The sequence below is a fragment of the Lutra lutra genome, chromosome 3 (assembly GCF_902655055.1).
Source record: "Lutra lutra chromosome 3, mLutLut1.2, whole genome shotgun sequence".
In the NCBI taxonomy this organism is placed as follows: Eukaryota; Metazoa; Chordata; class Mammalia; order Carnivora; family Mustelidae; genus Lutra; species Lutra lutra.
Genome location: NC_062280.1, coordinates 40,227,368 through 40,244,896, shown reverse-complemented (window position 1 = coordinate 40,244,896; position 17,529 = coordinate 40,227,368). Strand labels below are relative to the sequence as shown.

Below are 17,529 nucleotides of genomic sequence, written 5' to 3'. Positions count from 1 at the left end.
AATTGGTAAGACTTGGTATGAGCATAACAAGAAGGGAAATCGGGGCGCCTGGGTGGCTCAGTGGTTTAGCGTCTGCCTTCAGCTCAGGTCATAATCCCAGGCTCCTGGGATCCAGCCCTACATCGGCTCCCTGCTCAGCAGGAAGCCTGCTTCTCCCTCTCCCACTCCCCCTGCTTGTGTTCCCTCTCGCTGTGTCTCTATCAAATAAGGAAATAAAATCTTTAAAAAAAAAAAAAAAAGGAGGGGAAATCTAAGATTCAAGAGGTTTCTAGCTCCAGCAGCTAAAGAAATAAAAGAATGGTGACAACACATAGGCAGGTGAGGAGTACATGACCCCAAATGCAGAGCCTGCGTCTTTATTCTAAGAGCAATGGAAAGTAGCAGAGGGACGGAACTTTTAAAAAAATGTTAAAACTTAAATAGATCTTTGATCAGAGAAGAAACCAGAAAACACTGCCAAAGATCCACACACTGTCCCCAAATTGCACCAGACCGAGAAGGTTTCAGAGACAGGTAATTTCAATGTTATGGAAACTTTTCAATATATTCTATGTGGCTAAACAACTCCAATACCAAATCTGACAAAGATAGAACACACACACACACACACACACGCTCTTTCACATGCAGAACTACAGAAGAGTTTTTATTATAAACAAAAACGCAAAATCCAATATAAAAAATAAATTACTAACTCTAACATTAAATTTTAAAAATTATAAAACATGAACCCATGGTAGAGATCTGTTAACATATTCATTAGGTTAGTAAATTAACAGAATGGAACCAAATCATCATGAAGATAGAAGCCAAAAGGCATCTTTTTTTTCCCACTGGTTGCAAGGTTTACTACCAAACTGCATTCCCTGAGCCAGAGCCCCTCGTCACTTGTGTCACATGCCACCTACACTACTTGGGAGTCCACCGGCCAGCCAGTGGCCTCGACTCCAAGCTCTAACAATGTGCACCCAACACCCATTCTGAATTAAGACTTCTTAGTAAACTAGAACTCAAAAGAATTTTTCTAATGCAATAAGATGAATTTCTCAAGAAAAGAACACGTCTTGGGGTGCCTGGGTGGCTCAGTGGGTTAAGCCACTGCCTTCGGCTCAGGTCATGATCTCAGGGTCCTGGGATCGAGCCCCGCATCGGGCTCTCTGCTCAGAAGGGAGCCTGCTTCCTCCTCTCTCTCTGCCTGCCTCTCTGCCTGCTTGTAATCTCTCTCTGTCAAATAAATAAATAAAATCTTAAAAAAAAAAAAAAAGAACACATCTTATGTAGTATTCAAGCCAAGAATAATACATAACTTGAATTTAATAATGAGGAAACATCAAACAAACGAAATGAGGAACATCCTTTAAAAAAAAAAAAAAAAGAGGATTCTATTCTTCAAAAATATCAATGTCACAAAAGACAAAGGCTTTTCCAGATTAAAGAGGACAAAGGAAACAGGGCAAACTAAATGCCATGTGTGACCCTAGACTAGATCCTGCACTAGAGGGGGAAAGATGCTAAAAGATGCATTACTGATCAACTGACAAAACTTCATTCATCATAGCCAAAAACTGAAAACACCCCAGAGATGCCCCTCAGCAGATAAATAGTAAAACAGGCCGTGGTACACTCTAGCCATGGAATACTACTCACAGTAAACAGAGCGAACTATTGATACATACAGTAAACCTGGAGGAATTGCAAGGGAATTATGTGGAGTGAAGCAATCTTAAAGGCTATATACTGTATGCTTCCATTTGTAGTACTCTTGAAATGACAAATTAGACTTAGGAGAGTGTCGTGGTTGCGAAGGGTTAAGAAGGCAGAGAGGGAGGGAAATGGCTGTAGCTGAGAAAGGGGAGCCCAAGAGATTCTTGGACAGAACCTATTTTGTATCTTGATCGCATGGTGGTCACACAAATCTACAGAGGTGATAGAAATACACACACACACACACACACACACACACACACGGTACAACTAAAACTGATGAAATCAAAGTAAGATGGGTAATTGAACTGACATCAATTTCCTAGTTGTGATCTTATAGTTACACAAGAGGAAACTGGGTAAAGTATCCACAGGATCTTTCTCTTGTTTCTTACAACTGCATGTGAATCTCCAAGTATCTCACAGTAAAAAGCTTAATTTAAAAATAAAGTTTAAAAAGGAAAAAACTTAAAACAAAAAACAGCATCAGAAAATAACTTACAATCATGAAGCACTAGAAGCATTCCTACTAACTTCAAGAACAAGAAAAGGATGCCAGCTATTACGGTGTCATTTAATATTCTAAAGGTACTAGTCATTGCTATAAACAAGACCATATAAACTTTAGAGAAGAGGCAAAACAATCAATGATAAATGAAATTCTTGCTACCTAGAAACTCCAATATAATCAAGTGAAAAAGTATCAGAATGAATTCAGTAGTATCCAATATCCAAATGCAATACATAAAAATTAACAGCCTTTTTATTATATCCCACTGATACTCAACTAGAAAGCTGGGTAATAAAGAACTTGATTCTATTTTAACTCTTTACCTAAATCATATAACTATTTTTTAAATATTTAAGAACTGTCCCAGGAATATAATGACTACGTGGCTCTAATAAGTTTCTCCAAACATTCTCCAATTCTCCCCACTGAGCATCGTATTTGTTCTCTGATTTGCTGCGTCTTGGTCTCTAGTCCATCCTTCACTTCAGAAGCCAAGAGCTAGAAAGTAGATTCAAAAATGTTTTCCAGTCCCCCAAGGCCTTCAATACTTTGCGCGAGTCTAAGTCAGTTGTAAGGGATGAGGATCTAAGGTTCCTTCGAGCACAGAACCTCCATCCTGCTAGGAGCCAGAATCCCTTTAATCAGTTCCAAGAGACTCCGTGTGCCTTCTCGGGGAGCCCTCAGGACCACCTCTGTGCTTCATGAGGCCTTCCTCTCCCAGGAATTCTCAGTTCTCAGTCAGGGTTGCTCACTCTAGAGCAGACCCACATTAATCCATCCATTTTTAGGCAGGGCCTCCCATAGTAGCCCCCATTTCAAGCTCCAGCCACTTCTAAACCACTATCAGCCTAATCCATGTCTTCCAGGGGACCCCCTGTGCCACATATCCTATGTGAAAGCCTACAGTTTTTCACTCCACAGAAAGAAGTGTTTCTGCTAAGCTCCAGGTCTTCAATATACAAGAAATACCAGTTAAGAAGCAATGATAAGGGGTGCCTGGGTGGCTCAGTTGGTTAAGTGCCTTCAGTTCAGGTCATGATCCCAGAGTCCTGGGATCAAGGCCCCTGTCAGGCTCCCTGCTTGCAGAGGTCTGCTTCTCCTCCCTCTGCCCTCCCCTCCCCCCATGCTCTCTTTCCCCCCATGCTCTCTCTCAAATAAATAAATAAAAAAGAAAAAGAGGAAAAACTCCATAACATGCTAAATGTTAACTGTATTCTAAATTTCAAACCCAAAGAAAGAAAGCACATTAAGTAATAATATAGGACAATCTCACTTATGAACACGGATGCAAAAATCCTAAATAAAATATTAATAAACTGAATCCCAACAGCATATGGAAGATCATGCTCCAGATACATTCTAAGAGAATCTAGCTATTAATATGATTTACTACATAGTAACAAGGGGAGGCGGACAACTTAATAAATGCCCAAGAAAAGAACATTATAGTTTAACATCAATTAGTATTAAACAGCATTTTTTAAAAAAAACCTTAGCAAATAAAGAAATAGTGCAAAACTTCCTTAACTAAAAAAAAATAAAATAAGTCAAGGTACCTGGGTGGCTCAGCTGGTTAAGCATCTGCCTTCGCCTCAGGTTATGATCCCAGGGTCCTGGGATTGAGCCCCTCATCACGTTCCCTGCTCAGCTTCTCCCTCTCTCTGTCCTTCCCCCCGACTCGTGCCCTCTCTCACTAATGAATAAATAAACAAATGAAATAAAAAAATCTTTTTTTTAAATATTTTATTATTTGTCAGAGAGATAGAGAGAGTACAGGCAGGCAGAGTGGCAGGTAGAGGCAGAGGGAGAAGAAGGCTCCCTGTGGAGCAAGGAGCCCGATGGGTGACTCGATCCCAGGACCCTGGGATCATGACCTGAGCTGAAGGCAGCCGCTTGACCAACTGAGCCACCCAGGCATCCCTAAAATCAAAAAATCTTAAAAAGAAGTCAGAAACAGTAAACATTATATTTAATGAAGTAATGTTATAGACAGGATATCACCAACAACTCAACACTGTACCACGGAGGTCCTAGTGGAAGTAATCAAAAGTTAGTAGGAAGAAGAAGAAATATTGGAAAAGAGATGAGCTTTTCAGTATTTACAGGTAATATGGCTGTCTATCCAGAAAAATCTCGAAGGATATACTCACAAATTATTAAGACTCATGGTTGCAGCAAGAATGAGAAAGATTAGATCTAAAATCAATAAATAAGTTATCACTAACATTCCTATGTGCCCACAATCATGGGCAGACATGACAGAGAAAGATAAATTCTAAGTAGTAGCCAAAATCACAAAATGACTGGGGATAAAATTAGTAAGACTGATATAAGATCTAAATTAAATGTTTAAATTATTTTTAAAAACACAGAAGACCTAAACAAAGAAACAAACCCTGCTCTTGACCAGAAAGAGCCAATAGTATAAAGATGTCAGCTGTAAATTAATCAAAAACTTACAATGTATTCACAATTAAATTCAAATCATGACTTTTTTATAGAAATTGACAATCTCATCTTAACAATCAAATGGAAGAAAAAAGGCAAAGGATGCAAACAGACACTATTCCAAAGAAGATATATTCATGGCCAATAAATTCATGAAAACATGTCCAACATGATTAGCCATCAAAAAAATGTAAATCAAAACCACAGTGAAGTTCCCCCCACACTCACTCAGAAGGCTATAACAAAACAAAACACAAACCAGAAAATAACAAATATTGGCAAAGATGTGGAGAAAGTGGAACTTTCATAAATTCCTGGTAGATACGTAAAATGGTTCAGCCACTATGCAAAACAATCTGGAAGTTCCTCAGAAAGTTAAATGTGAAATTACCATATGACCCAGCAACTCCAATTCTAGGCATATGTCCAAAAGAGTTGAAAATAATTATCCAAACAAATACTTATACACACATGTTCATAGCAGAACTATTCATAATAGCCAAAAGGCGGAAACAACCCAAATGTCCATCAATGAATAAATCAATTGTGGCATATACACAAAATGAAATCTTTTTTAGCTGTAAATAATGAGTGTATCTGAAGGAATGAACCCATGCTACAACACAAATCTTAGAAACCTATACAAAGTGAAGGAAGCCAGACAGACACAAGGTCACATATGATTCCATGTATATGAAACATCCAGAATAGGTAAATGCACAGAGACGTAACAGAGATAGGTGGTTGCCAGAGGACAAGGAGAGGGAAGAATTGAGAGCAACTACTGAATAGGTATGGGGCTTTCTTTTGGAATTAGAGGTAATGATTGTACAACACTGTGAATGTACTAAATGCCACTGAATTGCTAAATTTTATGATATGTGAATTTCAAGCAGTAAAAAATAATTTTAAGTCCAAATGGAAGAGAAAAATGTACAGAATGATGGAAAATGGTTGCAAAGAAAAGATTTGCTCTATCAGATTGAAAAGCATACTATGAAGTAATGGTTATTAAGAGTATGATATTCAGGGGCGCCTGGGTGGCTCAGTGGGTTAAAGCCTCTGCCTTCAGCTCAGGTCATGATTCCAGGGTCCTGGGATCGAGCCCCGCATCGGGCTCTCTGCTCAGCGGGGAGCCTGCTTCCTCCTCTCTCTCTGCCTGCCTCTCTGCCTACTTGTGATCTCTGTCTGTCAAATAAATAAATAAAACCTTTAAAAAAAAAAAAGAGTATGATATTCAGTACGTTACCTTGATGAACACTGAGTAATATACAGAATTACTGAATCACTATATTGTATACCTGAAACTAATATAACACTGTGACTAAACCAGAATTAAATTTTTTAAATAATTTTTAAAAAGGAGTATGACATTTACTTGAAATAGGCAAAGATGTATAAGAAAACAGTCCTAGAAAGAGACTTAGAAAATTTAAAAAATTTATATTCAAATCAGTGGGGGAAGACCACTCAGGTTTCCTAAAACCTGCCAGACTTTCTGCAAGAAGTGTGGCAAGCACCAACCCTGCAAAGTGACCCACAGTGTAAGAAAGGCAAAGATTCTCCTTCAGGGCACCTGAGTGATTCAGTCAATTAGGCGACAGACTCTTGATTTCCACTCAAGTCATGATCTGAGCCCCATATTGGGCTCCATGATCAATGCAGAGTCAACTTGGATTCTCTCTCTCTCCCTCTCCCTCTGCCCCTCCTCCCATGCACGTGCACACTTGCGCTCTCTCTCAAATAAATATATAAATCTTTAGAGAGAGGGAGAGGAAGGAAGGAGGGAGGGAGGAAGAAAGACAGGCAAAGATTCTTTTTATGCCCAAGGAAAGCCAAATTATGAGAGGAAGCAGAGTGGCTATGTTGGGCACACTAGCCCATTTTCTAGAGAAAGGCTAAAGAAGATGGTGCTGAGGCTTGACTCTGTTGAGCCCAACTGCAGATCTAAGAGAATGCTCGCTATTAAGAGATGCAAGCATTTTGACCTAGGAGGAGATAAGAGAAAGGAAAACTGATCCAGCTCTAAGCTTCCTATTTTGTTTTATCATGAAGACAATAAAATCTTAAGGTTCTATTCACTTCAATCAATAAATCAATCAAGATAATGAGACAACTAGCTATTTAGAGAAAAATAGATCCTTACTACTATACATAAAAAATAAGACTGTAGTACACTTAAAGTGCTAAATGTTAGAAGTAAAATTATAAATATATTAAGAGAAAATATTGGGGAAAATTGCTTAAAATAAATGGGTAAAGAAAGTCTTCTTAGGAGCGCCTGGGTGGCTCAGTGGGTTAAGCCTCTGCCTTCGTTCGGCTCAGGTCATGATCCCAGGGTCGGGGGATCGGGCCCCTGCCAAGCAGAGAGCCTGCTTCCCTCTGTCTCTCTGCCTGCCTCTCTGCCTACTTGTGATCTCTGTCAAATAAATAAATAAATAAATCTTTAAAATAAAAAAGTCTTCTTAGTTTAAAAAAAAAAAAAAAAAACCAGAAACCATAGATAAAAAGACTCAAGTTTTAATTAAAAACCTCATGGTGCCTGGGTGGCTCAGTGGGTTAAAGCCTCTGCTTTTGGCTCAGGTCATGATCTCATGGTCCTGGGATCGAGCCCCACATCGGGCTCTCTGCTCAGCAGGGAGCCTGCTTCCTCCTCTCTCTCTGCCTACCTCTTTGCCTACTTGTGATCTCTATCTGTCAAATAAATAAATAAAATCTTTTAAAAATTAAAAACCTCTGTATATCAAAAGAAGTCATAAATAAAGACAAAACAACAAAGAAAATATCTGCAACATATAACAATTCAAGGAGTTAGGGGCGCCTGGGTGGTTCAGTTGGTTAAGGGTCTGCCTTCAGTTCAGGTCATGATCTCAGGGTCCTGGGATGGAGCCCTGCCTCAGGCTCTCTGCTCTGCGGGGAGTCTGCTTCTCCCTCTCCCTCTCTCTCTATGCTCTAGATCTCTCTCTCTCTCTGTTTCTCTCAAATAAATAAATCTTAAAATAAAAAGAATTTATTATTTTAAACTTAGCAAGGATTTATATACAGACTATGTCAAGATGTTAAGACCAATAAATCAATATGAAAGAAGCAACCCAATTAAAACAAAGTTAAACAAACAAAAAGAACAGGCAAAAGATAGGAACAGTCACAAAAAGAAACACTGAAATTTAATTGGCCAGTCTTTGGTAGGTGTGGTATTATTCTTATGTGCAGTCAGGATAAAAGAACCCCGAAACCATACCTATTTAAGGAATGAGGAGTGTCCAGACTGCCCAAAGCAAAGCAGAAGGGAAAAGATAGCAAAAATGAGCCACTTCAAGGACTTCTGCCCACTCATTAATGTATGGCCCTGAGAGATGGGCTCTGGAGTACATGGAGATAGAAGGCCTTAAAGGAAACTAGTTTATTTGTATCCAGTCAGAAAGCATTGTCTTTTTTTTATTTCTAAAAGGCATAAATATATGAATCTTATTCTTTATGAGAACAGTGAGGAAAATTGTTAAGAAATAAATTTATGTACCTAAGTACAAACAGGCCAGGATTCATTATTGGCAAAATGTGACCAAAGCAGGGGCACGTGCGTGGCTCAGTCATTAAGTATCTGCCTTTGGCTCAGGTCATGATCCTGGGATTGAGCTCTGCATCTGGCTCCCTACTCAGCAGGAAGCCTGCTTCTGTCTCTCTCTCTCTCTCTCTCTCCCCCTGCTTGTGTTCCCTCTTTTGCTGTGTCTCTCTCTGTCAAATAAATAAAATCCTTAAAAAAAAAGTGACTAAAGCATAATGTTCCAGGGAGAAGCAAATCACTAAAAAATATCTGCAGTGTGATTCCATTTTACAAATTTCAAAAACATGCAAAATTAAATACCAGTTTAAGGATACAAAGGATGTGGTTCAAGTATAAGGAAAATACAAAACTCAGGTTACCTGTGAAAGGGAAAAGAAGAGGTGGGATTACAAACAAGAACACAGATCTTCAACAGCAATGACAACTTTCTTCCTACACTGGATGGTTGTTATATGGATACGCATCATCCTATTATTCTGTGTATCTTATACTTATTTTTCACTTATTTTATAACTTCTCAGTATTTAATAAAAGACCATAATTTAGAAACAAACAGTGTGGAATTGAAAAAGCACAGCATATAGCCAATGATCTTGTAACAGCTTTGTACGGTGACAGATGGTAGCTACACTTGTGGGGAGCACAGCACAACATATAGAGAAATTGGATCATTACGTTGTACACTTGAAACTAATGTCACATTGTGTGTCTACTCCGAAACAGTAAAACCAGATACACTATACAGACTGCATGTACAGACATACATAGTCTTTTAATTCTAGATTCAATGTTTGCCACTGAAAATCTGCTTGGTTCTGTCATCTCCTTCTGAGTAGACACCTTTTAGGAGTTAGCAAAATCTTTGCTTTTCATCTTTTCTCCTGAAGTTGCATTAGCAAGAAGATGCATGGGTGCAGGGAGAGTTTACAGCGAAGGGCAATGCACTCTTCCATCAAACTCCCTGAGACACTAGCAATGCCTTTGGGGAGCTCCAGCAGAAAGGGCACTTGCCAGAACTCCAGAGTAAAAAAGTCTGCATAAGAAAATTAAAAGTACTGCAGCAAGAATGATGCAATTTGAACAGTAAGACATTTTTCCGTTCATTAGTTTTTAGTTGATTGAAATTCAATGAAACCCTGGTTGAAACTTGAACTCTCGAGTGAGATACAAAGATGTGAGTCTCGTTGAGCACTTGTGGTGTCAGAGCCAACTCTGCATGTAGTGGGCAGTTGTGAGTTCAAGGACAGTAACACATGTACTCCTCCCCGCCAGCCAGAAGTAAAAATGTCCCAGAGAACCAGGCCTGGGCTCTGCCCACAACACTATCATCTGAGCACTCCTTTCATTAGAACAGTACAAGATTACACAATGACCCTTAAGTTGAAGCAAGATTCTGGATGCCTGAGGAAGTAGGATACTCTGCGTATGCTAAGCTGACTGCTGAGACAATCAGTAAATGAATTAGCATAAGTATGCTGACTTCTTTGGAAGGAATTTTATGAACACAAGATTTAAGACTTCTTATACAATAAACAATGCAATCACAAATAGTAATAAAGTAGCACCAAGGGTACTATAGTAAGAAAATGTTATTAATCAATCAATAAACCTGTGAATTAAACATAAGACTGTATCAAGTAATGAAAAGACATTTTAAAAGGCACCATCGCTGTGTCAGAGGCATGCAGCAGCTGGAGACAAGATATGTTAAAACGTGGTGTGAAAGCCAGACATCAAAAATACTCCACAATTCAGTCCAACCTCCCTAGTCATCTATCTGCTTTCCATATTCAAACCCAATTCAGCTAAACACATGCCCAAATCTCCCAAACCCACACACTGCAATACACTCTTCTCTCCTCAAATGCTTCACCCCCATTAGAACCTGAAAAACCTCAGGGCACCTGGGCGACTCAGTCGGTTAAGTGTCTAACTCTTGGTTTTGGCTCAGGTCCTGATCTCATGGGTCCTGGTCTCAAGGTCCTGGATTCTCATGGGAATCAAGCCCTACATCCAGCCCAACACCCAACCCGAAATCCGCAGGAGTCTGCTTGGATATTCTCTCCCTCTGCCCCTTCCCCTGCTTGCATGAGCGAGCTCTCTATCTCTAAAATTAATTAATTAATTAATTAATTAATTTTTTTTTAAAAGGCGGTAATTCTCCTCAAACTGATCTATAGATATATTACAATCTCAAACTCTCAAGCAGACTTTTTGGAAAAGCTGATGAGCTGATTCTAAAATTAATTTAGAAATGAAAAAGACCTCAAAGAGTCAAAATCTGAAAAAAGAAGAGCAAAGCTGAAGGACCCACCCCACTTCAAGCCCTATTATAAAACTATAATCATCAAATCAATGTAGTATTGGGATCAAGCCAAATAGATCAGTGAAACAGAAGAGAGTCCAGAAACAGAGCATATTAAAAAGGAGATTTTCAACCTATGCAGAAAGCAATTTAGTAAGGAAATAGTCTTTTCAACAAATGATTCTAGAACGATTGGATTCTAGAACAATTGGATTCTAGATGTGAAAAACTGACCTTAAGCCACACTTTTACTATACCTAAAAATAACTCAAAGTGGATCATAGATCTAAATCTAAAACCTAAAACAAAAACTCCTAGAACAGAGAATATATCAGTGATATTAACTAAGAAAAGATTTCTTAGGTAAAGAAAAAAAATCAATAAAAGAAAAAATTATAATTTGGACTTTATCAAAATTAAAAGCTTTTGCTCTTCAATAGTCACTAGTAAGGGAATAAAGAAACCAGGAAAAGTATCTGCAAATCCTATGGCTGAAAAAGAACTTAACATCCAGAATTTATAAAGAACTTCTAAAACTCAGTAATAAAAAAAAACACAGAACCCAATTAAATATGGACAAAAAATTTAGCCACTTCACCAAAGACGCTATATGGAAAGCAAATAGGTTCACGAAAAGATACCCAGCATCACAAGTCATTAGAGATAGACAAATCAAGACCACCACATCACTACACATCTATTAGAATGTCTGAAGTGAAAAAGACTGACCGTAACAAGTGTTGACAAGGATGTGGAAAAACTGGACCTTTTATACACTGTTGGTGGGAATGCTAAATAGTATTTGGAAAACTCTGACAGTTTCTTTCAAAGTTAAGCATACCATATAAAGAGAAATGAAAGTATACATCCGCACAAAGACTTGTACACAAATTTTCATAGCAGCTTTCTTTGTTACCAGTTAAAAACTGGAAACAACCAATATGTCCATCAGTAAGTGAACGATTTAGTAAACTGTGGAACACCCATACAAAGGAATACTACTAGCACTGAAGAGGAATCAAATACTGATGCACTAAAAAACACAAATGAATCTCAAAATACTTATGCTGAGTCAAAGAAGCATAACTACATGCTGTATGATTTCATTTACATAAAATTTTAGGAAGTGAAAATTAACATATAGTGACAGAGAGATCAGTGGTTATCTGGGATGGGGGCCAAGGAGCCAGGGATATGAGGAAAGCTTTAGGGGTGATGGATATATTCACAGTCTTGTTTGTGATGATGAATACATACACATGGCAAAACTTAACAAACCGGGTCTCAGTCAATGGAACATGGAACACTTGATCACAGGGTTATGAGTTCAAGTCCCATGGTATGTGTAGAGTATACATAAAAAGCTTAAAAAAATTTTTTTAACTTAACTGTACACCTTAAATTCATACAGCTCATATATGTTAACTATTCCTTAGTACATCAGCTTTTTTAAAAAATATAGTCTTGACCAGTAATTAATAATCCTCCAAATACATATTGAGCCCTAATTCACTCCTGTAAAATTACCCTGTTAATACCATGCATTTTAGTCATAAAATCCAGAGGGCATCCTTACTTCCAAACCATTAAGAGTGATTTAAAGGACCAAATTCAGTAAATCATAAAGAAAACAAATGTTTTACTGGAGCTCTGAAGAGCTCTGAACAACTCAAATATTTTCTCATTTAAAAAACTTAAAATAGGGACGCCTGGGTGGCTCAGTTGGTTAAGCAGCTGCCTTCAGCTCAGGTCATGATCCCAGCACCCTGGGATCGAGTCCCACATCAGGCTCCTTGCTCAGCAGAGAGCCTGCTTCTCCCTCTGCCTCTGCCTGCCACTCTGTCTGCCTGTGCTCACTCTCTCTGACAAATAAAATCTTTAAAAAAAAATAAAAAATAAAAAACTTAAAATAACTAAAAAGAGTAACAAACCATGTCAACTGTTGCTCTTATTTTATGTAGGATAAAACAAAAATAACAATGCACTGGGCGCCTGGGTGGCTCAGTGGGTTAAAGCCTCTGCCTTTGGCTCAGGTCATGATCTCAGGGTTCTGGGATCGAGTCCCGCAACGGGCTCTCTGCTAAGCGGGGAGCCTGCTTCCTCCTCTCTCTGCCTGCCTCTCTGCCTACTTGTGATCTGTCTCTGTCAAAGAAATAAATAAAAAATTAAAAAATTAAAAAATAATAATAATAACAATGCACTACCATCTCCTCCCTGGTATCATAACTGTTGTTAGAGTTTCATACTCAATCCTTTAAAACAGACCAGACCAAAGCTGACCACGACAAATAGACAGAAGCAACTGTTTCCCATGTGGAGAAAGGCTCTCTGAATGAGAAGTTAAAGAGAAATGTCTGGGGACTTTCTCTGAATCCTCAGCACCTAGACAATCACTACTACCTCTCTGCCTCATCAAAGCCTAATCAGAGTTAGAAACAATCCAGTTTCAGTAAGGGAACCTAAAGAGCAGAGCTCCTCAGTTAGCATCATAGGATTTTCTGCCTCCCCCTGGTTGGGGTACCCAAGCTCTCCAGGCTACCAGATACACCAATAATATTTTCCTTCATTTTAAAGATTTTTTTAAACTTCCTACTATATCAGCCTACTTCATTACTTGCCCTTTTCTTTATAGTCCCTATAGGATTTATGTTGATATCCTCATGCTCAGCATTTATGCTGATGTCAGAACCTGATATAGAGAAGTAGCATGACGCAGTGCTGGGGAAGGAATATGGGCTCTGGAATCAAACAGACCTGGGTGTATACTTTGGTCCTAACACGTACTCCCTGAGCCTTAATTCTCTTATCAGTACAAGAGTCAAACTGTCTTTCTCATTGGACAACAACTGCTATTAAATGACATTTATTTGACATAATTATTTGACACAGAGGAGGGGAGAGTGCTCCACAAATAATAAACCCCATTCTCTTCCTTACTTTCTAATTAGAAGGCATTTTCTAAGGCAAGGTACCTCCATCAGCCCTTAGCAGCCCCAGGTGTCATCAGTGACATTTTCACTGTACTTTGTGTCCATTAAAGGCCTTCCCTGCCAGTGTAAATACTGTCTCTTATCTGCTGACATTAATGCATCTCAGAGGTAGCTGTATTAGGATGTAAGAAAGGAATTAAAAGTAGTGGATTGTTGGGTGCCTGGGTGGCTCAGTCAATTAAGCACCTGCCTTTGGTTCAGGTCATGATCCCAGGGTCCTGGGGTCAAGCCCTGCATCAGACTCCCTGCTCAGCAGGGAGCCTGCTTCTCCCTTTCCCTCTGCAGCTCCCCCAACTTGTGCTCTCTTGCTCTCTCTCTCTGTCAAATAAAATCTTTAAAAAAAAAAAAAAAGGAAAATAGTAAAGGAGATGGACGGTAGTGATGTCTGCACATTATGAAAGTATTTAATACCACTGAACCATACACTTAAAAATGGTTAAGATGGAGGGGCGCCTGGGTGGCTCAGTGGGTTAAAGCCTCTGCCTTCGGCTCAGGTCATGATCCCATGCTTCCCCCCGCCCCCTGCCTGCCCCTCTGCCTAAGTGTGATCTCTATCTGTCAAATAAATAAATAAAATCTTTTTTAAAAAATGGTTAAGATGATAAATTTTACCACAATAAAAAAGAAACTAGAAAAATAAGTTTCTCTGGACTAACAGTTGACTAAACCTGACTACTTCCAGCCTCAATGTGAGAGTTAATTGCATAATTACAACTGTGGGGCATCAAGTTCCTGCTATGGCTCCAAATAAAATGCTATCTAAAAAATCCTTGTCAAATCCTTCTCTGTCCCATAATGTGACACAAAGGAGCATCTCATCAGCTCCACCATCCTCCAGTCAATAAAGACAAGAACAACTCTGGCTGTCTCCCTTACATCGACAGTAATGGCAGAGATGGCAGGACCTCAGAGGGATCTATGGAACCATTCCAGGCCCACTCACAGTCTGACTTGTGCATGTGCTCAGTAGTATTTGAATGAAAATGAACTTTACTTCCCATAGCAACTCCCCATATAAAACAAAAAAAATTTCTGAAGGTTCAAAGGACATTCTAAAAACTAGATTCTATAAGGTTAGTTCGGCAACACTACAGGAATCCCAAGCCCAGGATAAACTGGGAAACTGCAAATAAAAGTTTACAAATTGGGGGGCCTGGGTGGCTCAGTGGGTTAAAGCCTCTGCCTTCGGCTCAGGTCATGATCCCAGGGTCTTGGGATCGAGCCCCGAGTAGGGCTCTCTGCTCAGTGGGCAGCCTGCTTCCTCCTCTCTCTCTGCCTGCCTCTCTGCCTACTTGTGGTCTCTGTCAAATAAATAAAAACAAAGGCTTTTTAAAAAATAAATAAATAAATAAAAGTTTACATACCTCCCCCACCTGAGAAAATGCTCTGTTCTACTTTTTTGTACTTAAAAATATTAAGCCATCTCAAAATCCTTTCCAGCCCAATACCCAAAATCAAATGGTCTGAAGGCATTCTGAGATGAGTACTACAGAATGTGACACAAATATGATTCTTAAAAAACATTTACAGCAATAAAACTCAAATGCACCAGGCGCCTGGGTGGCTCAGTAGGTTGGGCCTCTGCCTTCAGCTCGGGTCATGATCTCAGGGTCCTGGGATGGAGCCCCGCATCAGGCTCTCAGCTCAGCAGGGAGCCTGCTTCCGCCTCTCTCTCTGCCTGCCTCTCTGCCTGCTTGTGAGCTCTGTCAAATAAATAAATAAAATCTTTAAAAAAAGAAAAAGAAAACTCAAATGCACCAGAATCTGGCAGGGCAGGGGGGTAGGGGAGGGGACAGAAACAGGGAGTTGTTCAATGGGTCCAGAGTTTTAGTTTCGCAAGATAAAAAAGTCCTAGTGTAAATATGGTTAACATCACTGAACTGAACACTTAAAAATGGTTAAGAGGGTAACTTTTGTATCATGTGTTTTTATTACTACAATTAAAAAGAAACAATCACAGGGAGACCTCGGTGGCATAGCTGGTTAAACGCCCAGCTCTTGGTTTCAGCTAAGTTCATGATCTCTGAGTCCTGAGACGGAGCCCCACCTCTAGCTCTGCACTCAGCCAAGTCTACTTAAGATTCTCCCTCCCTTCCCCTCTAACCCTCCTTCCCACCAGGTGCACTCTCTCTTTCAAATAAAACAAATCCTAAAAAAAGAAAAAAAGTCACAGAAGTTAGTGCCCAGCAGTCATACTGATATAAAAATATTTCAAATCAACTAACTTCTACCGTCTGATACTAATCCCTAAAATTCCTTTTGTCCCAATTTAAAAGAAAAAAAAAGAAAAGTGGACACATCTCGCTGGTACGACATGGAAGCTTTTCTAACTACAATAGAGCTGAGGGAGCACATATAAGGAAATAAGGAAGACGACAATACAAATACTAAGCAATGGCAGAAATACAAAGCAGACTAAGCACAATCTGTGTCCTCTGCATTTGCAATCCATCCTAAGTATCTAAGTAAAACTGCACAGAGGCTTCTCTTTACTCCAAAAATAAAGAAAAACTCCTCAACCTGCTTACAAGGCCCAGTACACCTCTCCAGCCCCCTTTCCCACCAGATTCTTCAACACTCTTCCTGTTCTGTACATATAGCTGTACCCTAAGTCCCCAATCCTTCCCATGAACCCCATCACCTTTGCCCTTGCTGTTTGCTCTCACTGGAACACTCTTCCTTTTCCTATGCAACCTTCAGATCTTAGTTCAAATGTCTTTCCAGGGACTCCCCAAAATCAAATGGTATCACTGTTGTAGTTTTACGTTCATGTGATTATTTGGTATCATCTGAAGACAGGGGCCAGAGATGCATTCACTGCCCCCATTCCCAAGGCCCAACACAGTGTACCCAATAAGCACTCAAATATTTGTTGAACAAGTGAATAAATGGGCAACAAACCCATAAGAAGGCAATGAAACATCTTAAGAGGATTCTTTAATGAATCTTTAGAGGATGTCCAAAGCAATTAAGCCTAAAACCCCTATTCAACTCTTAAGAAAAATAACAAAATACACTTCTCTGGCCCTTCTATGTCCCTAGGCAAACACTGAGCATCAAAGGCTGTTAAGTAAAATACAAAAATACACAAACACACGGTAGATAAAACTACTTGCTGGGCAACTCGTTTTGGTATTTCTTGCTACAATGCCTGCTAAATAAGGAAACCTCTGGAAATACCCGTCAAATGAATAAAGAGCAACATTTCACAAGACTCTTAAGTATATATGACCCAGTAACTAACTCTACTCAAAACTGTGATGACTCATATAAAAGACCATTACAGAGGCAAAGGAATGAATCTCTTAAGTGGCAAAGCCCCCTACTATATATAAGCCATATTCATTTAGATCTCAAAAAGGAAAAATGCCAGATGTGTACTAAGAGTGAAAGAAATGGATACTGCAATCAAGTAACCATAGAGCTTTAAGCAGAAACTACAAAATGTCACTTTGAACTATTTCCCCAAACCCTTAAGAACATAAGGAACTATTTAGGATTCCCTGTCCCCTCCAATACCAATATAAACTGTATTTATACTTTAGAGATATAATCCATAACCATAACACAGAAAACTCCAGCCCACAGTCATCTCTCCTCCCTCTGATTTTGCAATTAAACAACGCTACTTTATAGTTTTCCCAATAATTTAATCTAGACACTCTTATTTTATATCTTTTCACATAGTCTAACACTCTGGGTGCTTATTAAATACTTACTGAAGTGATATGAAATTATACTGCGTTGAATAATGGATTTATTGAATAAATGGACCTCCTGCAAAGGTCATTCCTGAAAGTTTTTCATATGCCTCAGTTTTAGCTCCATTATTGGATTAAATATAAAGTCGTTATCCAACAATGTTCAAACAAGGTTTAGAGTTTTCTTAGTACCACACCTACAAACTCAATCAAGCGAGGTTTTCAATGTCATGTGTCTTTTCAGATTAAGTCAGAGATAGTAACAACACCTGCCCCTACTTTCTTCAACGTAGCAAATTTCACTT

The 17,529-nt window shown here is 39.1% G+C and overlaps 1 protein-coding gene across 1 annotated transcript in view; it reads right to left on the bottom strand.

The window, feature by feature from the left end:
- The window catches only part of DIS3L2 (DIS3 like 3'-5' exoribonuclease 2), a 355,877-nt gene that overhangs the window by 337,562 nt on the left and 786 nt on the right, over nt 1-17,529 (bottom strand). The gene's annotated exons all lie outside the window — the stretch shown is intronic.